The sequence below is a fragment of the Panthera leo genome, chromosome F3 (genome assembly GCF_018350215.1).
Source record: "Panthera leo isolate Ple1 chromosome F3, P.leo_Ple1_pat1.1, whole genome shotgun sequence".
NCBI classification, from domain to species: Eukaryota; Metazoa; Chordata; class Mammalia; order Carnivora; family Felidae; genus Panthera; species Panthera leo.
The window spans coordinates 5443477-5467836 of record NC_056696.1 but is presented as its reverse complement, the minus strand read 5'-3'; the positions used below and the strand labels follow the sequence as shown (position 1 = coordinate 5467836).

The following is a 24360-nucleotide window of genomic DNA, read 5'->3' as shown; positions in this document are numbered from 1 at the left end:
GGGTGACTCGATTGAGTGTGCCACTCTTGATTTTTGCTCAGGTCATGATCCTGGGGTCATGGGATCAAGCCCTGTATCGGGCTCTGTGCTGAGTGTGGAGTCTGCTTAGGACTCTCTCTCTTTTGCTCTCAAATTAAAAAAAAAAAAAAAGAAAAGAAAAAAGAATTCCCCTTTGTCACCAGTTTATTCATATTTTTAAGGTTTATATTTTCTCAAATTGGTCTTCACTCCCTGCCCACATGTGTGCTAGTTTTCTTTTCTTTTCTTTTCTTTTCTTTTCTTTTCTTTTCTTTTCTTAGTGTTTATTATTTGAGAAAGAGACAGAGAGCAAGCAGGGGAGGGGCAGAGAGAGAGGAAGACACAGAATCGGAAGCAGGCTCCAAGCTCCGAGCTGTTAGCACTGAGCCCAACGCAGGGCTCGAACCCACAGACTGCGTGATCACGACTTGAGCTGAAGTTGGCTGCCCAACCAACTAAGCCATCCAGGCGCCCCCATGGTTTTCTAATTAATAGCAACAGCAACAAAATCCCTGAAAAGTCGAGCTCAGTTGGGGTCTGGAGATGCAGGCAGCGTCCTCTGAGAGTGGTGTGAAAGCTTCCCCTGCAAAGAACGGAACCGTTTCCTTAACCTCAGGCTAAATGTCACCCACCAGCACCTTCCTTGGAGTCTTCATTTTCCACTTCGTTTGGGTGCAACTAAACCCAGCTGAATAATCTTAGTAAGTTATGCCCTGGGACAAGGCAACCTTACAGTGTCTGTGAGGAAAAGTGAATTTCAATAACTAGGGTCGACAGGAGTTGTTTTTGGAGAGTAACAGTGAAAAGTAGTGGGAAGTCCCAAGGTCAGGAGTCAGAATACCTGGGGACTGTAGTCTCACTTCCTGCTCTGAGAGCCGTGCGTTGAATAACTTCCCTCCAGTTTGGTCTCCTACAGAGTGGGAGTCTTAACACCTGTCCTGCTTACCTTTTAGACAAGAATCAAATGCAATATTGTAAGTGTCTACGAAATTAAAGTGATATTATTGTCATCATCACCACCAGGGGAAGTATGGTAGTATTGGACAAGAGCTCCAGATGTTTTCTAACAATCTACATGTCCAAAATAAAAGATAGCAAGACCTTCGGCCAACCGGTGGTTTGGCTAATGAAGTGGAGTGTTTCTCTGGTCACTTGCTTTTGACCAGCCCAGGAAACGATAAAAGGGATGATTAGGGGTTTCTGTCTTGATGGAATGCTCAGTGCATCCACTTGTGCTCCAGGGGAATGTGGATTGGGAAGGCTCTTGATGTTTCAGTTTTGTGAGTGGGAACGGGTAGTCGCGGTGGGAGGGGATGAGTGGAAAACTCAGTGGCTTACGAGACAATGGTAAACAGTTACCAGAACATTTATTAGTCACGTGATAGGGTAAGTTGGGTAAGGGCCTTGAAAGACCAGCAAAGGATGTGGAATTAATTCATGTTCTTGAGCCCAAGACTGAGATAGTGAAAACTGTGGTTGAGGATTGCTTTTCTGATCTTGGAGAAATTCAAGATTGAGTGAAGAGAATCCGCCTGAAGATTGAGATGGGAAACAGGGGGCAGATTTAAGACGCTGTGGGAAATAGGCGTGGCTGGTGAGCTGTGCGAGTGGGTGGGAAGTGAGGCCTATAGGAACAAGCAAAACCCACCTCTCTCTCTGATGGCCTCCATTTGCTCCCGGGTTATATTTTCATGTTGTCATATTTGGGTTTGATTTACTAGCTCGCTTTAGGGAAGACATTTTACATTTCCCTTTATGCTCTGCAAACTACTGACAAGGTAAGTTTTGAGAAAGTCGCTCCCAGGAAAATCCCACTTACAAAAATGCTTCAAATTGTGAGTCGTGCATTGCCGGTAGGAATGTCAAATGGTGCCGCTGGTATAGAAGATGGTGTGGCGGTTCCTCAAAAATTACGCGTAGAATTTCCATATGATCCGTCAGTGCTACTTCGGGGGGTATACTGAAGAGAATCGGAAGGAGGGACTCAAACATGTATTTGCACACCCATGATCAATAGCAGTGTGTGTGTGTGTGTGTGTGTGTGTGTGTGTGTGTGTGTGTGTGTATTTAATATGTATAAAATTCAGCCTTAAAAAAGGAAGGCAACTCTGAAATGCTACACTATGGATGAACTTTGAGGGCATTTTGCAAAGTGAAATAAGCCAGTCACGAAAAGGCCAGATCTTGTAAGTGATTCCACTTATGTGATGAGTCCGGAATAGTCAGACAAAATGTGGAATGGTGATCGGCAGGGTGTTTGTGGAAGGAAACGGGGGGCTTGTGTTTAATGGTACAGGGTTTCCGTTGGGGAAGATGAAGAAGTTCCAGAGACGGATGGGAGTGTGGTAAAACAACAGTGGGAATTACCACTGAACTATATACACTGAAAGATGGTTAATGTGCTAAATCTTAGGTATTCCACCGGGACAAAGATGTGAACTGTTCTCTTGCATTGGCGATTGTTTGCTTTCAAATCCTGGAAAACATAGAGTATAAAATTCTCTGCGTACGCTATTCCGGTTCGGGAAAGTTAGCAATGGTTGTCCTTTTCTTTTTAATGTCATTTGCTCTAAAAAAAATTTAAAAAGGCAGTGATGTTTCTTAGGCCAAGCACACCCTGTTAACATTTTCATTAACACACTGCAAAGTGTAATTTAAAATTTGTCTCACTCTGGGAGTTTTCTTTCTGAAAGAGACCCTAAATTAAAGGGAAACCTTCTGTCTTCCACAGGAGGCTCCAAAAGTTAGCTCTTTGTGGCCAGGAAGGGGGTCAGCCTCTCTGGGTTTGCATGAGTGTTAGCAAACCGTGAGAGACAGTCGAAGGGAACAACCCACAGAAGGGCTCCCGGCCCGCGGCTCAGATCTCTAGGACCCCCTTGTCCAGAACCCTCCCGCCTTTCATGCCAGGTGTATCAGAAGCAAGTCATTTGATTGGTAATCTTTCCATCTAAAAGACTGTCTTCTGGATCTTTTTTCTGGAATGACTTGGCATGTGGTCTGGACTCTAGACCAGAGGACGTGGGCAGCAGCCTCACAGCTGCCCCATAGCACACCCCGTGATCAGTCACAGGTACCACAGCTACTTTGGAACCAGCCTCATTTCCCCAAGAGCCACTTCGGACTTTGAAAACCCCAGTTCCTAATTCCTGTGCAGGCATCCATTTTCCTTTCCCCGGAAGATTCCTGAAATGATTATCTACATTTCTAACAGGTGTCACTAAGACATCAGCCCCTTTGTAAAGTGTTCGTTCCTTGATTTGAACAAAGTGGCCATTTCCCCTTAGTCTCAGGATGCCTCAGTTTCCCTATAATGAATACGTACCAGATATGTATAAACTTTTTTTTTTTTTTTTTTTTTTTTGTGATCCTGGATTTTCCTGTGATAAGGTACCACCAAGGTTTGGGAGGAAAGTTGAAAAGAAGTTACCTTCTAAAATGGAAACTAGTAAAACCAACCCCTGATAGATGATGTTATCCGTGTGTAGAAAGCCTTCAGACAAACCCACTGAAGGAATGATTGATCAGGGATGCGTTGGTACAGCTAGGATGTGCTCTCTGGAAGATGTGACCGGATCATTCCTATGAAGAGAAGTTTATAAGGCAGTCGATTATATGACGACGTGGCCGTGAATTGATGGTGTCATGACTGACCAGAGAAAAGGAGAATTAGATGGTCTTTGTCTCTGCCTTGCAAAATGCCAAGGGTGAGGGTATTTGACAATTGATTATATGAATAAAATAATTCCTAGAAGTAGGGCTGTGTCCCATGAGGTCTACCTGGTTATTTAGGGCCATGGCCTTTCCTGATTTACTGGGCACCTTTTTTTGATGGGTTGGGTATCTCTTCTACTATAATTAGCCACGGCCTCGTTCACAGGTTTGTCTCCATGAATTTGCCTATTGTAGAGTACCTCACATAAGTGGAATCCTACAATGTTTATCCTTCTACAAACACTGTTAATTAGCTTTACAAAATAATGATGAACTTAATCACCGTAATAACTATTTCAAGATTCCACCAAATTGTGAGCTTATTGTTATCCTCAAAGTGTAATTAAAATACTATGTACTGGGGCGCTGGGTGGCTCAATTGGTTGAGTGTCCAACTTTGGCTCAGGTCGTGATCTCACTGTTCGTGAGTTCGAGCCCGGCTCGCTGCTGTCAGCGTGGAGCCTGCTGCGGATCCTCTGTCCCCCTCTCTTGGTCCCTCCCCTGCTCACGCTCTCTGTCTTCCTCAAAAATAAATAAACACTAATGGGGCGCCTGGGTGGCTCAGTCGGTTGAGCGGCCGACTTCGGCTCAGCTCACGATCTCGCGGTCCATGAGTTCGAGCCCTGCGTCGGGCTCTGTGCTGACAGCTTGGAGCCTGGAGCCTGTTTTGGATTCTGTGTCTTCCTCTCTCTGACCCTCCCCCATTCATGCTCTGTCTCTCTCTGTCTCAAAAATAAATAAACGTTAAAAAAAATTAAAAAAAAACATTAAAAAATACTATGTACTAAAATTTTAAATAAGAGAATTAAATTTAAGAAAACAACCACAGAAAAATAAAGGTGTTTAATCAATGGATGCAGAAGATTCTAAGCTTAAGGGAACAGAAGACTCCACCTTAAACATACGCAATGTTGTAGGTCAAACGTATTTTGGGATGCCTGGGTGGCTCAGTCGGTTAAGTGGCTGACTTCGGCTCAGGTCATGATCTCGTGGTCCGTGAGTTCGAGCCCCACGTCGGGCTCTGTGCTGATAGCTTGGAGCCTGGAGCCTGCTTCTGTTTCTGTGTCTCCCTCTCTCTCTGCCCCTCCCCCATTCTCGCTCTGTCTCTCTCTGCCTTTCAAAAATGAATAAATGTTAAAAAGGATTTTTTTTTTAAATTAAAAAAAATGTTTTTCAATAAAAAAAAGAGGCAAAAAAAGATTGGAAGGTATCACAAGAGAAAATAGGGACAGGTTTGGTTACATACGTACATTCTGTATATCAGAAAACAGAAGGACATTTGATAAGTAAAACCAATCTGTAGAGGATGTAAAAAAATTACAACACAGTGTTGTACCACACAGTTTTTCTGGTACCGGTTGTTAATGTAAACAGCGAGACCCTAACAGATAAATGGACTCAATTTTTGAACAGACTTTGCAAAAGGGGAGACACAAATATACCAAAAATGGTTCAATCCCATTAGTAATCAAACACATGCACGTTACAACCCTGATTCCAGTTCGGATTCAGCTTAGCAAAGATTTTTAAAAATGTGATATTCTTTCATATGGCAGAGGGTACATTGATAACACCTGTCACGGAAAGCCGTCTGATGAGCCGTAAGGTTATTTTTTGCCTTTGACCTACTAGTTTCCCTTCTGAGGGTGTCTCTCTTACGGAAATAATCATAAGTACAAAGATCAACGCCCAAAGATATTTCCTAAAACATTTTCTGATTGTAAGGAACTTAAAAGAAGCTATGTGTTCAGCCTTCTCGAAATGGTTCAGTGAATTACGACCCATCTGATCGAACACTATGTGGGGATTTAAGTGAAATTCACACAGAGTTTCCGGGGTACGGGGATAAGGTCAGTGACGTCATGATGTCATTGATGCTGAGCGAGCAGAGAGCAGGATGTGACACACTACATGTGCTGCATGTTCTGGTCTAGACAGTTAAAAATTTCTGGGGGAAGAAAAGTGAATGTTGGCAAAAATATACATTTTTTGGAGTGTTGGCTAAAATATTAAGAGGACGATATGAATGAATGGCTGCTAGTCTCTTGTAGCAAGCTGTCTTCTAACTTCGTCACCACGGGCATATGTTGCTTTAAAAATACTTAACATTTTGGTGTGTTTTGCAGAAATTTGATGCTCAGATACCCATTTTTAGGATTTCTCTATTGAACAAACCGTCCTACGAGAAGTTAGCCAGTTTTCAAACTTTATATCCTGCTAAGTGATCGTCTGTACTGATGACTTTTTAAAATAGTATAATCTTGGGGCGCCTGCGTGGCTCAGTGGGTTGAGCGTCCGCCTCTTGGTTTCAGCTCAGGTCATGATCTCGTGGTTCGTGACATCGAGCCCCGCATCGGACTCTGCACTGACAGTGTGGAGCCTGCTTGGGTTTCTCTCTCTCTTCCTCTCTCCCTCTCTCTACTCCTCTGCTTGTGCACTCTCTCGTGTGCTCTGTCTCTCTTAAAATAAATAAATAAACGTTAAAAAAATAGTATAATCTTTCAGAAGAGAGGGAAGAACTGTGTTCATTTTGGGTGCCTGCACAGCCCCCAGTGTGCATTCTGGGGGGAGGGGAATTGTCTGTTTCCATTGGCTTTGGAAAAAGAAAGCTTATGCTTTCGCTTTGAAAAAACATTTCTCCCCCCCCCCAATTCCCTAGTGCTTTTCCCCTTTTCGGGTTGTAATAAATAGAGCTTTATTGAGAGCTGGCTCTTGTATGAAGCATTTCACGTGCATCCTATTTACTCAACGTTCAGAGCAATCTTGTTAGGGGGGTACATTTTGATTCCCGTTGTGCAGATGTGGAAACTGAGCCCAAGGATGTCAAGTAAATGGAGAGGCCCATGTTCAAACCCAGGTAATCTGACTCCAGAGTCTGCCCACTGTGCCAAGTTTATTGGCAATTTACATGTACTTTACGCAGGAATCACCTCGGGCACAGACAGGCCAAGGCTGACCTCTGATGAAGCGTCTGGCGAATCAGGGGCAGAGAGAGGTTTGGAGCAGAGCCGTGGCTGTCCAGTTATTGTCCAAGGACCAGAGCTTTCCGGAGCTAGACCGTTCCTTCCGCACTCGAACACTGCTTCTGGCTTTTAAATGAGCATTCATGAGTTTTCCATGGACTTTTGAGAAGAGTACCCAAATAACACTAACACAGTTGTTGAAGCACTCCAACGAGGATGCTTCATTTTTGTGGGATGGGAAATATGGTCACTGCTTCCATAGAAAGTTTTGATTTCCAGGACACCTGGGTGGCTCAGTCGGTTAAGCGGCCGACTTCAGCTCAGGTCACGATCTCGCGGTCCGTGAGTTCGAGCCCCGTGTCGGGCTCTGGGCTGACGGCTCAGAGCCTGGAGCCTGCTTCCGATTCTGTGTCTCCCTCTCTCTCTGCTCCTCCCCCATTCATGCTCTGTCTCTCTCTGTCTCAAAAATAAATAAAAAACGTTAAAAAAAAAAAAGTTGTGATTTCCTCTTCCAGCCTCATTTAGCTCTGGAGAAGGCCTGATTCCTCACCATGGCAAGTATATTTTTAAAATTCGCCCCTCGTGTTGGACCCCTCGTGTTGGAATCGACTTGGACTTTTCATTTTGCATGGATTGCCTGGTACAGGAGACAGTTCTGGAAAGGGAGGCCATCTCTGAGCAGGGTTGCCTTGACTCTGGTAAAACAGTAACCCTGCGGACTCAGGGTAGGGAAACAACAGGATAGTTCCTGTTTTATTTTATTTTATTTTTTTACTTTGTTTTAATGTTTTTTTTTGAGAGAGAGAGAGAGAGAGACAGAGCATGAGCGGGTGGGGGGTGGGGAGCAGAGAGAGAGAGAGGGAGACACAGAATCTGAGGCAGGCTCCAGGCTCCGAGCTGTCCGCACAGGGGCCGACGCGGGGCCCGAACTCAGGGAATCCAGGATTGCGTGCTGCTTTTACTCACCCGGGCAGTCTCCTCAACTATGTCCACGTTTCCCTGACACTTGGGCAGGGTGCTCCCTGGCACCCAGTTTGGGGAGTCTTCCCCTTTCTGAGGGGGGAGGAACGCTGTTGTTTTGCCCTGCCCCTGTTTCTGCATCATTTAAATAGGGGGTGTGCAGGGGCCGTGAGCCACCTCGTCCGCAGCCAATGATATGTGAGGTGTGCTGGATGTTTCCTGAATTCCCTGGAAGAAATGGGTCACCAGCATGAACCTGAACCCAGCAGATCACGTCCAGGCAAGGGCTCCGGTCCCTCTGCTGCCCACGAAGGAGCCTGACAAGCCAAGGACTCTCCTCCGGGGCAGGCTGCACCGGCCTGCCTCCTTCCCTCAGCGTTCAACAGGGGCCCACGGGGCAAAGAAAACCTGCCTGGGACGTAATCTGCTGGGGCCTCTCAGGCTGCCCTTCTGTGGAACGAGGATCCTTCTAGTGCCCTTTGGCCGGGCGTTAGGACCTTCTGTGTCACGGCTATAAATGCGACACCGCGATTAGATGCTGTCCCTATGGCAAGACCCCATTTAACAGTGTCACTGTTCTCCTGGTCGTTGAGACTGAAAATATAGTGGTCTCTTGTCTCCTCCCCAGCGGCTGCTTTGTGGCCGAATCTGAATCCTGCTGATTCTTGCTGTGGATGTCAGGGCTTGCCTCTTAGCTCGTACCCCCAGCCTCTTCCCTGGTCTCCCGAAGTCCGTTTTCTTTCCGTTCCTAATGGCTCTAAACACCACGCTCACTGGTTTTCAAGTGCATTTTCAAGGAAGCCTCTTGTAATATCATGGATCTGCTCAGAAGCCTTCACTGGCTCTCTACTGAATGGGGCACTTAGTGCAAAGTCCTTAGGCCCCTAGGTCTCCTACCCGCCTCTCCAAGGCTGGTCCCTTGTGCTGGATGTGGCCTGTGCTCCAGGCCAGGGCTCCAGAGTCACGTGGGAGACTTGTTAAGACGCAGACTTCTGGGCCCCACCCCCAGAGTCGGCCCGGGATGGGCCTGAGAACCTGCATCTCTAACAGGTTCCCCGTGATGCTTTGCGAAGCACTGTCGTAGCCCAGCTCTCGCTGGAGGTTAACAGACCTCAAAACCCTCCCTGGAATTTCTTTCTGGTGCTTCCTCCTTCACTTTCAGCACCCCCCGCCCCCCCACTGGGTCCATCCTACCCTTGGAAATCCTACATGTCCGTCTGAGCTTTTCCCAATGCCACCGTCTACGGATGTGATTGCGGTCTGACCACACGGCCCCGAGCACACCTTCTTCTGGCCACAATCCTATTCCCTCCTTTATCGGAGCCCACCGTGTGCCATCGTTATTTGTATTCTATCTTATTTCTCCCTTCTGGATGGGAAACTCTTTTGAGGGGAGCAACACACAGCTCCTCTGGGGTTTGGTGGTTAAACAATTTTTCGAGATAAGAACCCACCCCCACTCCTGGTTGATTGTGTTCTGCTGTAAAGATTCTGGCAAGTGCTTTGACACTCTTAAAGGGCAGGGATTGTGTCTTCTTTGTATTTGAATCCTCTGCAGCACCCGACTTAATTCCTTGTCCACAGTAGGCCCACAGTCAGTATTTGTTGAATGAATAACAAGCCTAGACACTCGAGACACTGCAGGCCTAAGAACTAGGCAGGAAGCTCTACACAGCCTCCTTGCTTCTACGCCTGTAATCTTACAAACCGTGGGCCTTCTAGGAGAACATTTCTTATTTTTCATGAACTGGTGTGTGGCACAGTTTAAACCTATTTATTATCCTTCCAACATGTAGCCTTGACTGCTGTCCTCTGGCCAGGAAGACATGAGCAGGGCGGGGCACGACTCACCCCCAGGTTATTACTTTAGCAGAGGAGAGGGCTTTGAAGGGTGAAGGCTGATCTTTTATTTTAGCTCGATATAATTATAGTGACCTCCTCCTTTAAAACATACACAGAGACACTGCTCATGGCCAGTGATGGTGGCCGTGTGCCTCCTCATTGGGGAAGACGGGGAAAGAGGGACAAGCCAGGGAGAAGAGGTTTATGTTCTTAAGGATTCATTTTCAGGACTTGATTTGATTTGATTTTTGATTTTTTGTTATTTTTTTTAAATGCGTATTTATTTTTGAGAGAGAGAGAGAGCGTGCACATGTGAGTGGGGGAGGGGCAGAGAGAGAGGGAGACGCAGAATCGGAAGCAGGCTCCAGGCTCCGAGCTGTCAGCACAGAGCCCGATGTGGGGCTCGAACCCAAGAACCGTGAGATCATGGCCTGAGCTGGAGTTGGATGCTTTACTGACCGAGCCACCCAGGCGCCCCTCAGTACTTGATTTTAAAAAGTTATGAATGTAATGCATGCGCACCGTAAACAACACACAGTGTGCAGAAATAGAGCCCAAGTTAAAGTACCCCTGGGGATGTATACTTAATAATTTAGTGTGGTGTTTGAGATTTTGAGGATTTAATGCCCCGGAAGCAAAGTACATGATGTTCACAGCATAGACAACAATTAGCTACAGTTTTGTTATCTAGGATGTGGTCACCACATGATTCTTCTGATGGCTGCACAATTATTAGCACGTAAAGGGTGTCTGGGTGGCTCGGTCGGTTAAGCGTCCGACTTCGGCTCAGGTCATGATCTCACGGTCCGTGAGTTTAAGCCGCATGTCGGGCTGTCTGCTGTCAGAGTGGAGCCCGCTTCTGATCCTCTGTCTCCCCCTCTCTCTCTGCCCCTCCCCTGCTCATACTTTCTCTCTCTCAAAAGTAAATAAACATTAAAAAAATTATTAGCACTTCGGGCATGTTTTCAGTTTTCTGTATGAGTGTTTCCCAGTGGTTTCCAGCCTCGGCCTGCACTCTCTCACCTAGCTATTTGGGAGAAAAAGCTAAGGAAGGAGATCCTGTCTTGTGATTTCTCCCTGCCCTTCCCTTCTTTCCTTCCTTCTTCCAGCAGATTTTCATAGAGCACTTAGTTCGTGCTGCCACGGAGTGGCTCCGTGCTGCTTGGGCACGGGGCCAGGTGAGCAAAACGGACCCAGTGCCTGCCTTTGGGGAGGTTTGAACCAGGGTAGCAGAGTCAGTGTGGTCTCTGGATTCAGACAGCCAAGTCCACATCCCGCCTCCTGCACTTACTAAGCTGTGCGCCCTCAGTCAAGCTACTTGTGTCTCTGGCCCTCAGTTTCCTCATCTGTACTATGGGGATGATGAAAAATACCTCTCTCAAAGGTTATTGTAGGGAGTACAATAAATAACGCAGGCCAGATGATTAGAGAGGACCCTAATATTTGGTCAGCGTTCAACAAATGTTAGTTACTACTTGCAGTTGGGGTGGGGGGCCGAAAGGTGGGAGATACCATGAGAGCGTATGACAGGGGGTCGGTCCTCACTTAGACTGGGCAGTTGAGGAAGCATCGTGAGCGGTGGGGTTGGGAAGGAGGCCCGGGTGGCAGGGCAGGGGTGAGAGGGGAGAGTGTGTGAGCTGAGGCTGGAGTCTTGAGCGGGGACAGACCACGTGGGGCCCGGGATGTCTAGTTCACTTCTCGTGAGGGATGAGGCGGCTAGGGCCTTCTCCAGGTGGCAGGGCTGGTCCGAGCTAAGGCAGGACACAGGTGTCCTTATTCCTGACGCACTGCCTAGAAACCCCTTTATCCTTAAACTCTTACTGCTTCCAGTTCCGGTCAGGTGCAAAGCTGCATGTTTTTAGAGGGTCCTCATACCCAAAGAGGCCGAAGCGTTAGTGGATATAACCGACCGGTTCCACCCCGCCCGCCACACGCAGGCACGAACACACCTCCCCCTCTGCCTCCTCTCTCGCACCTTCCTTAAGGGCTCGGAGCTGTGAGCCGGGCGACCGAGAGTAGCTGAATGGGGGAGAATTGAGGCTGCCCCTTTGTTTCCAGATTTAAGTCGTCTGGTCCGGGAGCCTTTTTATGCATCTCTCATTTAGCCAGCCAGCCAGCCAGCCAGGCAGCCCACCATCTGCTTGTTCATTCATTTATTCGTGCAAGTCCACAAATACTCATCGGAGGGCAGATACAGGCCAAGCGTTCGCGTCAGGCATTTCTGCTAGTCCACCAAATCAACCCAGTCTCTACCCTCATATAGTTTATTATAATCTATCAGTGATAAGTCAACGGCAACTTCGCACGGGCCCACACTTGCTCTGTGCCGTGGGATGCCAAAAGGTAAGCAGGATGGTCCCGACGCCCCTACCCAGTCTTGTGGATCCCGCCAGGCTGTTTTCTTTACGGGCTTATTTCTTTTTAATTTCCACGGTAGGGGCAGTGATAGTCCCAAATCTCATTTCTCTCCGAAATCTAATTTCCACAGATGCTCAGTGAGTGCTTGGGCGGCTGTTCGAGCAGCACATGGCGTTCAACAAGGAACAGAATTTCATGAACCGGTTTTTTATTTTCCCTTCTGGTCTCTTGGGTCTGGTTGATCTTGTCTAGAGCTCTGATAATCTCCTAGACAAAATATTTAAATCTTCCTCAGCTCTAGGGACTTTGAGGAAGGAATATTGTGGCTGAAGTCCTAAATATTTTGGAATATAATTAATGCAAGTGTTACACACAGATGCTGCTCTGTTACAGTCCCCATCCCGAGAGAGCGTGGCACTGTCTTTGTGTGTGGAAATGTACATGTATGCTCATAAATTTCTCCAGCCTCCCGACTGCTCATCTCTTCCCCTTTGGGCCACCCCGTACTTTGCCTTCTTCGGCCCCTGGTCGCCTTCATGTGCGTTTTTCTCTTTGTTTCTAGAAGAGGAGGAAAAATTGTCACTGGGAACGACTGACGGAGGTTTGAGCTGTTGTTATCTCTTCAAGGGGAACTTGCCTTTCCACAGAAATGAGAGCTTTACTCCGAAGGAGCAAGCGACTCCCTTGGTCCTTCAATTTCAGATGTGGGCGGGGCCGATTTGGGGGGCGGGTCATAGGATTTTCCAAGCGTTCTCAAAAGCAACGGCGGAGGGTGTTGCAGATTTTTCAAGTAGCGTAAAGGCCTTGCGCTATCCCTCTGTATTCTTATTTTTTGGAAAAGGTAACCAGATTTCTGTTAGTCCCACACCCGGTACCCAGCATCACCCCTACAAGAACCCTGAGGAGGAGGCGTCGCCGTTTCATTTTACACACGCGGCAGCCGAAGATCACAGCAGTTAAGGGCCTCGTTGGGGCCACACGGCTAAGAATTGAGACCTGGGCCCCTGGGTTTGGATGCCCTGCCCGAGGGAGATACAGCCCCTGGACCCGCACGGCCTCGCCTCGCCCGCCTACCTCTTAGCAGTTTTCAAGTTAATACAAGTTAACCACACAAATACGCCGGGTCGGTTCCATTTTGAAATAACACAGCAGTTAGAACGTAGGTAATCATAAGAAGAATGGTATGCCTGAAATAAAACAGTCCCGACAACAGAGCCGACCCACCCACCTGCCCTCAGATTTGTTGGCAGAGAGGATGCCAGGGTTGGGGGGTCCAGTGCCAGTGACGGCCTGTGACCCGGTTCTGAATTCTTGTTTTTGTTTTTTTTTTTAGATTTGGCCCGTTGGCCTCCTAGCCTGCAGCCATGCCCGTGGTTTTCTTCCGTGACCACTGGAATTCCGAATTCAGAAAGGTTATTAGCCACCTGGATAATTGCACCTTTATAACTTTTAAGACAACCACCCAGAGGCAGAGGATAACTACAATAAATGGCTTGTAATTCTAGGTCTTAGATCTTTGCTTTAACATAAAACCAGCTTTCCGCTTCCTTAGATTCACAACCTGAAGAAATCAAAGCGAGACATTAGCAGAAGTCATTAGCTGCTATTGAAAGCATGTTCTGAGACAGAAGCGAGTCTCCTTTTTAGGGCACGTGGGGGTAAGGGGATGCATTTGAAATTTTGCCTGTGCTGCCGTAGGGATTCGTTTAATAGGGAGAATTTTCACCCCACCCCCCCACCCCCCCGCCCCGGGTGTTTTGCACCACAGGGGTGTGATTGTATCTGGGGAGGCCGCTTGACCTGCTGCTTCTGGGAGAAGACTTGTATTTCCTGTGGCGTTTCAAAGTTGCTCTGGTTTGCATCGCTGGGATGTTATAAGTCTCCCTGACTGTGGAGAGGCGGGAGGGCTGTTGGTCAACCCTTACGGCGGCCTGTGGGGTGTCAGAATTACAGAACAGCTTTACCGAGGGTTGTATGCACTCCAGTATCCCATTTGAACGACTGGGTCCTTTGTCCGTCGCCTCCCCCGGCCCCTGCACACAGGCATGTTCGTAGGACGCGGGACCCTCTGGCAGAGAGCGCTCCCTTCTGTATCACTGGGCCCTCCTAACACTACCCTCTGTCCTAACGCAGTTCGCAGCCTCCTGAGCAGCCTGTGCCGTCAGCACCGAACCCGACGCGGGGCTCAAACTTACGAACCGTGAGATCATGACCTGGGCTGAAATCAAGAGTCAGACACGTAACTGACTGAGCCACCCAGGTGCCCCTTCAAAATATTTTTTTTCCATTAAAAAAAAAAATTGCTTTTTAAAGTAGGCTCCATGCCTAACACGGGCTTGAACTCACGACCCCGAGACCAAGAGTCACATGCTCCCACCCGACTGAGCCAGCCAGGCGCCCCGTGTTTGTTGATCATCCTGGTGGTCTTCCAAGATGTGTTACCTTTGAATCTCCACTGGAAACGCCCTAACAGCAAGGATTTTAAGCTGTGACAGCAGGTCATGGGGCAGATACTTGCGGTCGTGTGTGGAATGCCCTCCCGGGACTTGGAGTTAGCGCACAGCGAGCGTTTGTCCCCTTTTAAAGATTTTCAGGATTTTCTTACCCGTATTTCAGGTGGAATCAGGAAGTGGACTTTTTGTGTCGACAGTTTCCATAATGCATTTCCTCCCACCTCCTAGTGGTGCAGCAGGAAAGGGCCTCCCCCCACAGCTGTCTCCTTGTCCCCAGCCAGCCCGCCTCTTCCGGCACTCCTGGCATCTACTCCCGGGCATCAGGAAATGTTCTGAATGCGTGGTGGCCACGTCCATATTCCAGCGGCTACGGCCAAAGAGAAGGAGGGTTAGGTGGGAAAAGCGCTTCTGGATAAAGCTTTCGTGGGAACCCCTGTCAACCGTGGCTTCTAGAATGTCGTCAGGACCTGGGTCCCTTCCCCAGAGGAAGATGGACCCCAAGCTGTTCACGTCAAGCTCACAGAGAGTCAGCAGTTAGCTCGTGTCTTCACGCTAAGATGTTTTAGGTTTATTTCACATTTCCTTCTGGAAGCTTTGCCTGCCAAGCCCAGGCAGGCGGCAGTGAAACAGTAGTGGTGGGACCTGGAGAGGGGCCTCCTGAGGGGCCTGGAAGACCCATCGGGTCTAGAAAGCAGCACACGCAAAATCACATTGGAGCTTCATGGGTGATAATAATTCACATATGAAATATTCCAGCTGGAGCACGCAGTAGTAGTATTTGGAACACCACCCTAGAAACTCTACGGATTTGAAATTGTAGTGAAATTCATCTTCTGTGTTGTGAGGCGCGCTTAAAATTCCTCTTATGGCTCTGTCTCAACCTCAAAGCAAATAATTGCCCTTAAAGTTTCGGGTTTTTATCTCTTCCTTGCACAGGGTTTTATACCGTGAGATGCTTCTTAATTGTTCAGCAGCAGCCCTGATTGGAGCTATAAAGGGGAGCGCATGTGTTTGTTTAACCTCCTTTGTAAACTCAGGCCACTGGGGTACCTTCTAGCACACGGTCTCCCCAAACACTGGATTTTGTGCACACCAGGGTAGCAGATTCTTGAATAGAATCACTGTAGTTGATTGTCTCTGTGAATGCAGTTTACTCGAAGCACGGTATGCCGGAATTATTTCTGTAATTCACGGCGGTGTTATCATTAAGGTGTGTGCAAAGGACTCTAATTCCTGTTCTACGGGATAAAACAGCCAAGGCACAGAAATAATTCTGCCTTATTGAATCTTCTCATAAGAATCTAGGGGAAATAGTGCTTGAGGTACACCATAATAATAACAATGTGCTCAGCCAGGTACACCAATTACCCTAAGAATGATGTGGGTGGGGACCGCATTCCCGCAATGATTACGTAACTGTGATTCACCTGGGAAAGCCAGCAGCCATGTGACATTGCTTCTGAAGCAGCCCCCCCATCCTCCCGGGTACCCGTGTCCATGATGGTTCCACCACCCAGTCTCGTTCGGGGCCGACGGAGAACCGGGCCAGGTGTCCAGGGTCCTCTTCGTTGACTCTTGCTGTGGGTTCCCTGGCACACGCTCTACCAACGTCCTGACAAGCCAGGGTCCCTGGTCCATTGCCAGTGCCCTGCCAAGGCTGAGGACCTGGCTCTGGGGAGAAATGGAGTCACTGGGTCCAGAAACAGGGTGTGAAGCCTGGAGCCTTGATCACACCTGCATCCAGCGTGGTCCCCGCTTCTTGTACCGGTTGCATCTGTCCCGGGCACCCTCTGCTGTCCTCATGTTTCTCGTGACATGTCTTAAACGGGTTTTCCTGGCGTGAGGTGAGGAGGAGTGGGTGTAGGAGACAGCTGTTGAATCAAATAATGTGTCTTCTTCATGGAATAACGTGTTCTTTTTATTTATTTTTTGAATGTTTATTTATTGTTTTGGGGGGGGAGGGGCAGAGAGAGAGGGAGACCCAGAATCCGAAGCAGGCTCCAGGCTCTGAGCTGTTAGCACAGAGCCTGACGTGGGACTCGAACCCACGAACTGTGAGATCATGACCTGAGCCAAAGTCCAGAGTTGGATGCTTAACCCACTGAGCCTGTCCCCGCCAGGTGTGCACATCGCTGGGTCTGCTGAAACGGGCTTCCAGGCTAATGGAGAAGTCTTGGGAACGCCGCCCCGGAGGGACGTTCACTGGTTTCCTTTTTCAGCAGGCTTCTTTTCTCGATGGATAATTAATTCCCTGTGAGCTAATCAAGGGCTCCTCGGATGGAGCCCCTCTTCGATTCTCACCTCCGTGCCAGGGACGTTTTCTTGGCAATTGAAACCAGAGCAATAGATTGGCAGTGGGACCGTATTTGGCGAGGGGTAAAACAACCCGTGATTGCATGTAATTGCAGCAAACAATTTTGAATTTTATTAATGAGGTGCTCCAAACAGCATCTTTTAGCCCATTGTCCCATTAACAGCGGATTCACTGGAGTTCAGGGGGCTGTAACTTACATCGGTCTTCCCCCTCTGAAGGCACCTGCCCCTGTAGTCCGTAATTGACACAAGTTCGTCATTTTCAGGAATGGTTCTTCCCGGAAGCTGTAAAATGAACAGGTTTGTTGGAGAGCCGCGTGGCTTTAGCCTTGCGTGGAGGGCCAGTTGGCTGTTTCTGCTTGGAACCTCTTTCCTTTCCTTAGAGGCGGTGTGGGCACAGAAAGTCCTCAGGTCCGCGGTTTTGAGGAAGGGGCCCAGGGAGGCAAGGGGATATCTTATTTACAACACGAGCTTCTTTCCCAGCCATTTGTTTCCTCCCACCCAGCGTGCAGCATGTCCGGGTTAAGCGGGGTTTTCAGGGTACCCAGGAAGGCTTCTGGGGTAGAAGAAGAGGCAAGGTGGGGAGCAGTGTGCCGTGTTGGCTGTCGGCTGCTCCTTCCCTCAGCGTCGTAGCTCGAAATACGGCATGTGTGGGTGTTAGTCTAACGGAGGAGAGAGGTCCAGTCTGACACACATGGAGAACTGGAAAGGAAGAGACATACCGATCATCAGAAGTTTCCAAGGGGGACGTAGGACGTAGACAGAGGACTTAGACTTTGCCCCTTGTGTTTCGGGTGAGCCAGGAGGGCTTCCTTGGTGAGGCTGGCCTGGAGGATAAGCATTGCAGGCATGAACTCGGAGAGCGTTGGGTGCACAGGTAAGAAGCAATGCCGGGTGCCCAGGTGCCGCTGGCTTTGGCCTGGAGGTGAGCTAGGTACAAGGACGGGGTTGGAGGTCAAAGGGGAAATGTAGGTTGCAGGGCTTTTCGGGTCATGTGGTCATTCTGACGATGAGGGGGCTTTGTGCAAGATGGACGCAGAGGAGAGGTGTGGCCGCTTCATCTGGTCCTTGGGCCGCTGTCAGGATGTGCTGTGGAGCCACAGGCGGGAAGATCATCCTTCGGCAGCGCAGGGGAAAGGGACCCTTTGAGCAACATCTTGAGTGTGAAATAGGCTCCAGGCTCCCAGCTGTCATCACAGAGCCCGACGCAGGGCTTGAATTCACGAACCGAGAGATCATGGCCTGAGCCGAAGTTGGATGCTCAGCGGCGGGTCCTTAGCCATCTCTGGTCGTCTTCACTGCTGTGTGGAAACCTTGGCAGGTGCAGAGCAGCGACTGAGGGTAATTCCCCGACGCTGCTGGTTCTGCGGGAGCCTCCAGGCCTCTGGCTTCTTTCTTCCCCAGAGGAGCCTCCCAGATGAGGGAAATCCTTTCGGAAGACCCATTTGGCTCCTGACAGCTGGCAATGTTGCTTCCTCCTTGGGATACCACGGCCTTATTTATTTCTTGAGACCAAAAATCTATCCCGAGGAGCCATGGCAGTTTTAGAGCTCACACCGAGAGGCTGTTTGCACGGGCTCTGTGTTCTCTCGGGGAGATGGTTCCAGCAGGGGGCTGAGAGAGGAAGACCGCCGACTGTTGCCAAACGCGGTGTCCCTTGTGAATAACAAGGCCCAGCTTCCAGCCAGACTGGGGTCTGCTGCACTGGGCGTGGGGTGGGAACAGCCACCACGCGCTCCCCAGATAGCTGTCTGAGCCCCTGTGTGGCCCAAAGCTCTCCTAGTTAGTAATGCCATAGAAGGCCTCTCCCTTCTGGTGACGGGCCCATCTCCAGACCCACCACAACTGTCTAGCTTTCTGCCTGTTGGCGGGACCAGAAATGATCTGTCTGTGAGGTCAGCTTTAAAAAGATCCAGGGCAGGGGTGCCTGGGTGGCTCAGCCGGTTAAGCGCCTGACTTCAGCTCAGGTCATGATCTCGCTGTCTGTGAGTTTGAGCCCCGCGTCGGGCGGGCTCTGTGCTGACAGCTCGGGGCCTGGAGCCTGCTTCGGATTCTGGGTCTCCCCCTCTCTCTGCCCCTCCCCTGCTCGCACTGTGTCTCTCTCACTCTCTCTCAAAAATATGTAAGTGTTAAAAAAAAAATGAAGAGACCCAGGGCACTGAAAAGAGTCCTCTCTGGGGGAGGACAATGTGGTGCCTTCTGTCCTGTGGAATCCCGTTTTCCATCTGAACTTGGGGCTCTTTTCCACGTGCCTGCGTGGGGCACCTGTTCACGGACTTGGCCTCTGGAAGAAGCTCGGATGTGACAGTCATGCTGTGTTTCTAGGCCCAATTCTGGATACACCTTGTTCGTTATTTTGTCCCTTATGCTCGTTAGTATTTCCCAAAGAGTTCACGGTAATTTTTTATAAATTAAAAAAAAAAAGCCTCTTCTCTTTCTCTTCTCCTGCTGTTTTCTCCCTTTGCCCACAAACAGGGAAAGAACTTTCTGTCAGGATTCATTTAATTTTCTCTTGGGAGCAGTTTTTTTTTTTTTTCCTTCTCCGTTTCTCAGGAAATACAGCCTGACTTGCTGTAGGCACCAAACCCTATCAGACGCTTTTCTTTTCCACTCCGCGCACGTGCGCCCAGGGAAGCGAGCGGCTCGGGACGTTTGTTCCTCAGGGAATGGGGTGGGACGTGGGAGGGGGCTCGGCGCCCGGGGATCGTGAGAGGGGGTGCTCCCCACCCCGAGGCTGTTGGGAGGCTGGAGGCAGGGAGCACCCCTTAGCCGCACCCAGGACGCCAGCCCCCCTCCCGGGCCCTCCCAGACTGGAGAGTGGCCTCTGGCTGAGCACTTGGTGATGTCACATGCGGAGGCTTCCTTGGGAGAAGCACTTTGGCCACGTCTTGCTCTGGAGAGAACTGTATTGTTCGCCATTGCGAAGGCTGGGAATTGGAGGCCCAGAGGGAGTAAGTGATTGCTCACGACCAAGTAGAAGGTGGTGGGGCTGGGGCTTGAAATTCGGTTCTCACGGCCTGCGGTGGCGGCTGCTTCCCCCGGGATGGGTGCAAACCCCTGAGGGTCCTCTCTGTCTTCTGCTCCCTTCCCGACAGCGCTGTCACCCTCCCCACTCCTCCCGGCCCCCTACTCTCAAATAGGTTCTGATGCCCGGAGTGGGTTTGGAGTGAAAAACGCACGAGGTTTTCTGTCCCCTCCCTTCGGGGACACTGCGTTGCCCCAGCTCCTACCGGGTGCACAGGGGTTTGCCTTTCTCCTTTGACGCCGTGGAAAAGCCATCCCGCTGGTGGGAATCCGCACGTTGCCCCTGGTTTTGGACCCACGGTCTGTACACGTGGCACCCCTTGTGCGAAGTCACCCCGAGAGGCGTCCCCGTGGCGGGCCCAAGCTGCCTGCGCTGGCCTGTCCCCCTTTACCCCCACTGCTAGTTATCACGGTGGCTCTTTAGCGGAATACCAGCCACTTAATGAGTGCTTAACACCCACGAATTGAATAAAATTATTCTACAGCTGGCGTCTTCCATGACTATAATTACAAAAGGATTCCAATCATCATTTATGGGTGTTCTCCCCGGAGCGAACACTGAGGAAGGCGTTGACCCAGTTCGTTGAAAGCTCGAGCTGATAAACAACATTAACGCACGTTCGGGTCTATTGACCGATGTCCTTTAAATCAGTGGGGTTTTCCAAGGTGGGGGGGGACCCCTAATGGAGCCAGACCATTATTATTTTTTTTTTTTTCAATTAACCTAGTTCAATTTCAAGTTCCTTTTGGTTCAAAACAATTTAGGTCAATCTCAGATTTTTAAGAATGAATCTCTGGAGGGAAAGGAAATTAACTGGGCCCTGAGGGGGCTCGGCTACCACAATTAACCCCAAAAGACAGACTGTCAGGCTGATGGGGGGCCTGGAGAGGGGCCGTGTGACCACTTCAGGCCATCTTCTCCCGCGGAGACCCTGGCGGGGACGGCCTCTTTTCTAGCTCGCTGCCTGCTGGAATAAACCCTGCCTGCTACCGGGCCTTGGTGACGTCTTCCTGTTTCTCAGGCTCTTCCTGCCTTTGAAAGTGGACTGTTCTCTCGCCTCCTGAGAAGAGGGGTCAGGGGCCTTCACTCCCAGGGATCACTGGCCAGGGGACCAGGGTGCAAGAGACGCCCCACGGAGACTTCGGGGGATGTGCGCTGGGGAGAAGGGAATGGTCCAACGCGGTCATTCACTGGCCCCAGGGCCACAGATGAAGAGCAAAGCTCCTCGGAGCCTTTCCCCATCTCATGCGGCCGTGTGCTTCACCTTCCCGACTGCCCATCGAAGGATGTGGAGCCTCAGCTCCGAGCTCCTGGCTGAGGGCATCCTTATATCCGGAATGCAGATTTTTCTAAGGTTGGAAATCTAAAATGTTTTTAACATCTATTTATTTTTTGACAGACAGAGACAGAGCACGAGCGGGGGAGGGTCAGAGAGAGAGGGAGACCCAGAATCCGAAGCAGGCTCCAGGCTCCGAGCCGTCCGCACAGAGCCCCACGTGGGGCTCGAACTCAGGAACGGTGAGATGGTGACCTGAGCCGAAGTCGGACGCTCAACCGACCGAGCCACCCAGGCATGCCTAAGGGTGGAAATCTAAAATGCAGTCCCCTCCTTCACACGGAGTAAGAAGCCCTCAGGGCTTCTGTGCCCCTTCCCGTGACACGTTTTCCCCACAGGGGCCAGAAGCTGAAGTTTCATCAGCGGGGAGACGATCATCTCAGAGGAAGGATGGTCCCCGCACACTTGAGTTCGTAACTGGGTGGAGACCCGAGGAACGGGAAGGCCCCTCCGAGGTGGTTATTCAGTGGCTGGGACTTACCGCTGCCTGGCGGATGCTTCCCGCATGTTCGGCACTTAGTGCTCGTGTTCTCGAATAGGTAGTGTCCAGACCACGGGTGTCGCAGAAAGGCCCACACCCTGAAGACTAGTCTCTTGGCAGTTGGTATGCAGTCTCCAGAAAGTGGAGGCATTGAGTTTCCTTTCTGGAGGCTGGTCCCTCTTCCGCCCCCATTCCCCACCGGTTTCCACAACTGGGACCTGAGTTCGAGGCCAGACTTCGCATTTTCCATTTCCTGGTCTCGGCTTGCGGGGGCCTGGCTCACGGTGTCCGTCCCCCCGGGACAGCTAGTGTCCTGTATTAAGGGGAGATGGTGCCCACCCAAGGCCGGCTCTTCCTCCTTCTCTGCATGTAAAGGAGCTTCAAGAATATAAAACACCAGTGGTCACAAAACCCTTTTGGCCACACCAACGCGTGTCTCCCGTTTCGTTCTAAGCGAAGGATGCTTTCTTGCTGCCAGGACCCCCCAGACAAGTCCCGTTTGGACAGAGGTGACTACCAACTAAAAGAGAAATTTTAAGGGGAAGATCCTTCTGCCGCCCACGAATGTATGTGGCTCTCGTGGCACCACAATGGCCCCGGTTTCCTGAACTGAGAAATGCTGGCCTTCTTCCTGCTGCCCGATGTCATTTTGTGCCTCTTCTCCAGCCCACTTGGAAGGGGAACCTTTGATGTTGGCGCAGGTGAGGTTCTCTGTGATGTTCTGACCTGCAGACTCATAGGGAAAACGAGAATTTCGTATTGTCTCCACCTCCTGGTTTGAATTTTGCTTCACTGCCCGCTTCTTCTGGCGTGTCTGACCTTGAGGTTTTCTCTTCATTGTTCCGTCTTTCATTCTTTTCTGAGATGATTGGCCTACAGCCGTCGCTTTCTTCTCCAAGAGTCTCCCAGGCCCCCTCGGAGTTTGTAATTGGCTTCTGTCCTTCTCAGTGTCGACTCCGTTTAAAACAGTCAATATTTTCTTTAAGAAAAAAATTTTTAAGCGTTTATTTTTGAGAGAGAGAGAGCGAGTGGGAGGGGGTGTAGAGACGAGACACAGAATCCAAAGCAGGCTCCGGGCTCCGAGCTGTCAGCACAGATCCTGACGTGGGGCTCGAACTCACGAACCGTGAGATCATGAACTGAGCTGAAGTTGGATGTATAACTGACTGGCTGAGCCAGTTATTTTCTAAGTGCCAGTCGTGTCCCCACACCAGGCCGGGAGCTCTGATAGCAACGGAGGTGAGCAAGCCACCGTCCTGTCCTTGGGAAACGTGTGGTTTACTAGGGGTGTGGGGGTGGGAAAGTGGTGCGTGTGTAGCGTGTGGGGTTTGGTAGAGCTGGTGGAGAAAGGCTGGACCACAGGACGGGGGCTCAGAAGAGAGGGCATTGTGTCTGACGGGTTGACGAGGAAAGGCTTCTTGGAGGAGGTGACGTTTAAGTTGGCCATGCTGACCTCTTCTCTCTGCCTCAGTCTTTCTCCTTAGCCATTCCCTTCGGTTCTCTTCCCTTTCCCCGGACTGAAAGTGCTTATCCTCTGCTTGGCTCAGGTCGTGATGAAAGGCATCCTCAGGCTTGGTTTACATGCCAATCCGATGGCAGCATCAGGGGAGGGAGTGGCCGCCGAGTGCAGTTGGCCCTTGAACAACCTGGGTTTGAATTGCAGGGGCCCACTTGTACGTGGTTCCATTTTGTTCTGGCAAATACAGTACAGTCCTGTAAATTATTTTCTCTTTCTTATGATTTTTTTTTAAGTTTAGTTGTTTTGAGAGAGAATGAGTGGGGGAGGAGCAGAGAGAGGAGAGAGGGAATCCCAAGCAGACTCTGCCCCATCAGCCCAGAGCCGGATACATGGCTCGAGCTTACAAACCACGAGATCGTGACCTGAGCTGAAATCAAGAGTCAGATGCTTGACTGACTGAGCCCCCCAGATGCCCCATCCTTATGATTTTAAAAACTCCTTCCGTTTCTCTAGCTTACTTCGTGGTGACAATACAGTGTGTACTACTCATGGCATACAAAATAATGTGTTAACTTGTCATGTTATCAGTAAGGCTTCCAGTCAACGGTAGACTATTAATAGTCTAGTTTTGGGGGAGTCACGTGGAGGGCAGGGTGTCAGTACCCCAGCCCCCATGTTGTTCAAGGGTCAGCTGTACTTCCAGGGTCTGGCTCCTGGGTGACCAGCCAGGTGACCCGATGTGATGTGGTCTGAGGAGCCTTCCTTCCCTGGGGTGTTGTGAAGATGTCAGGAAGAATTCCTGTGGAGTAGATTCCGTTCCTGAGAGGAAAAGAATTCCCAAATTACTGAACATGCCTCTTTGACAGAAGGGGATCTCTTGGTTGAGGGCGCGCAGAGCCAGAACTTCCCTCCCTCCCATTTCTGGAAGCCTGTGGCGACTTTTCCTTCTCTGAGGATTCATTTCATTTGTTAGTTCACTCATTTGTTTGTCCATCCATCCATCCATCCATCCGTCCATCCATCCATTATCCATCCATCATCCATCTACCTACCAGTCCATCCATCATCCATCCACCCACCCACCCATCCATCCGTCTGTCCATCTGTCCATCTTACCAACCACCCATCTGTCCATCCATCCATCTATCCACCCACCCATAATCTACTCATCCATCCATCCATCCATCCATCCATCCACCCATCCATCCACCTATCCATCCATCCATCCATCCATCCATCCATCCATCCATTCATCTGTGCATCCATCCATCTGTCCATCTATCCTTCTATCTACCCATCCACCCATCCATCCATTATCCATCCATCATCCATCTACCTACCAGTCCATCCATCATCCATCCATCCACCCACCCAACCATCCATCCATCTGTCCATCTTACCAACCACCCATCTGTCCATCCATCCATCTATCCACCCATCC

General features: G+C 49.9%; 1 protein-coding gene and 1 pseudogene across 1 annotated transcript in view; one reads left to right on the top strand and one right to left on the bottom strand.

Annotated features, from left to right (window-relative positions):
- LOC122211746 overlaps positions 1-22298 on the bottom strand; it is a 40489-nt pseudogene extending 18191 nt beyond the window's left edge.
- KIF26B (kinesin family member 26B) overlaps positions 1-24360 on the top strand; it is a 464762-nt gene that overhangs the window by 27287 nt on the left and 413115 nt on the right. The window lies entirely within an intron of this gene.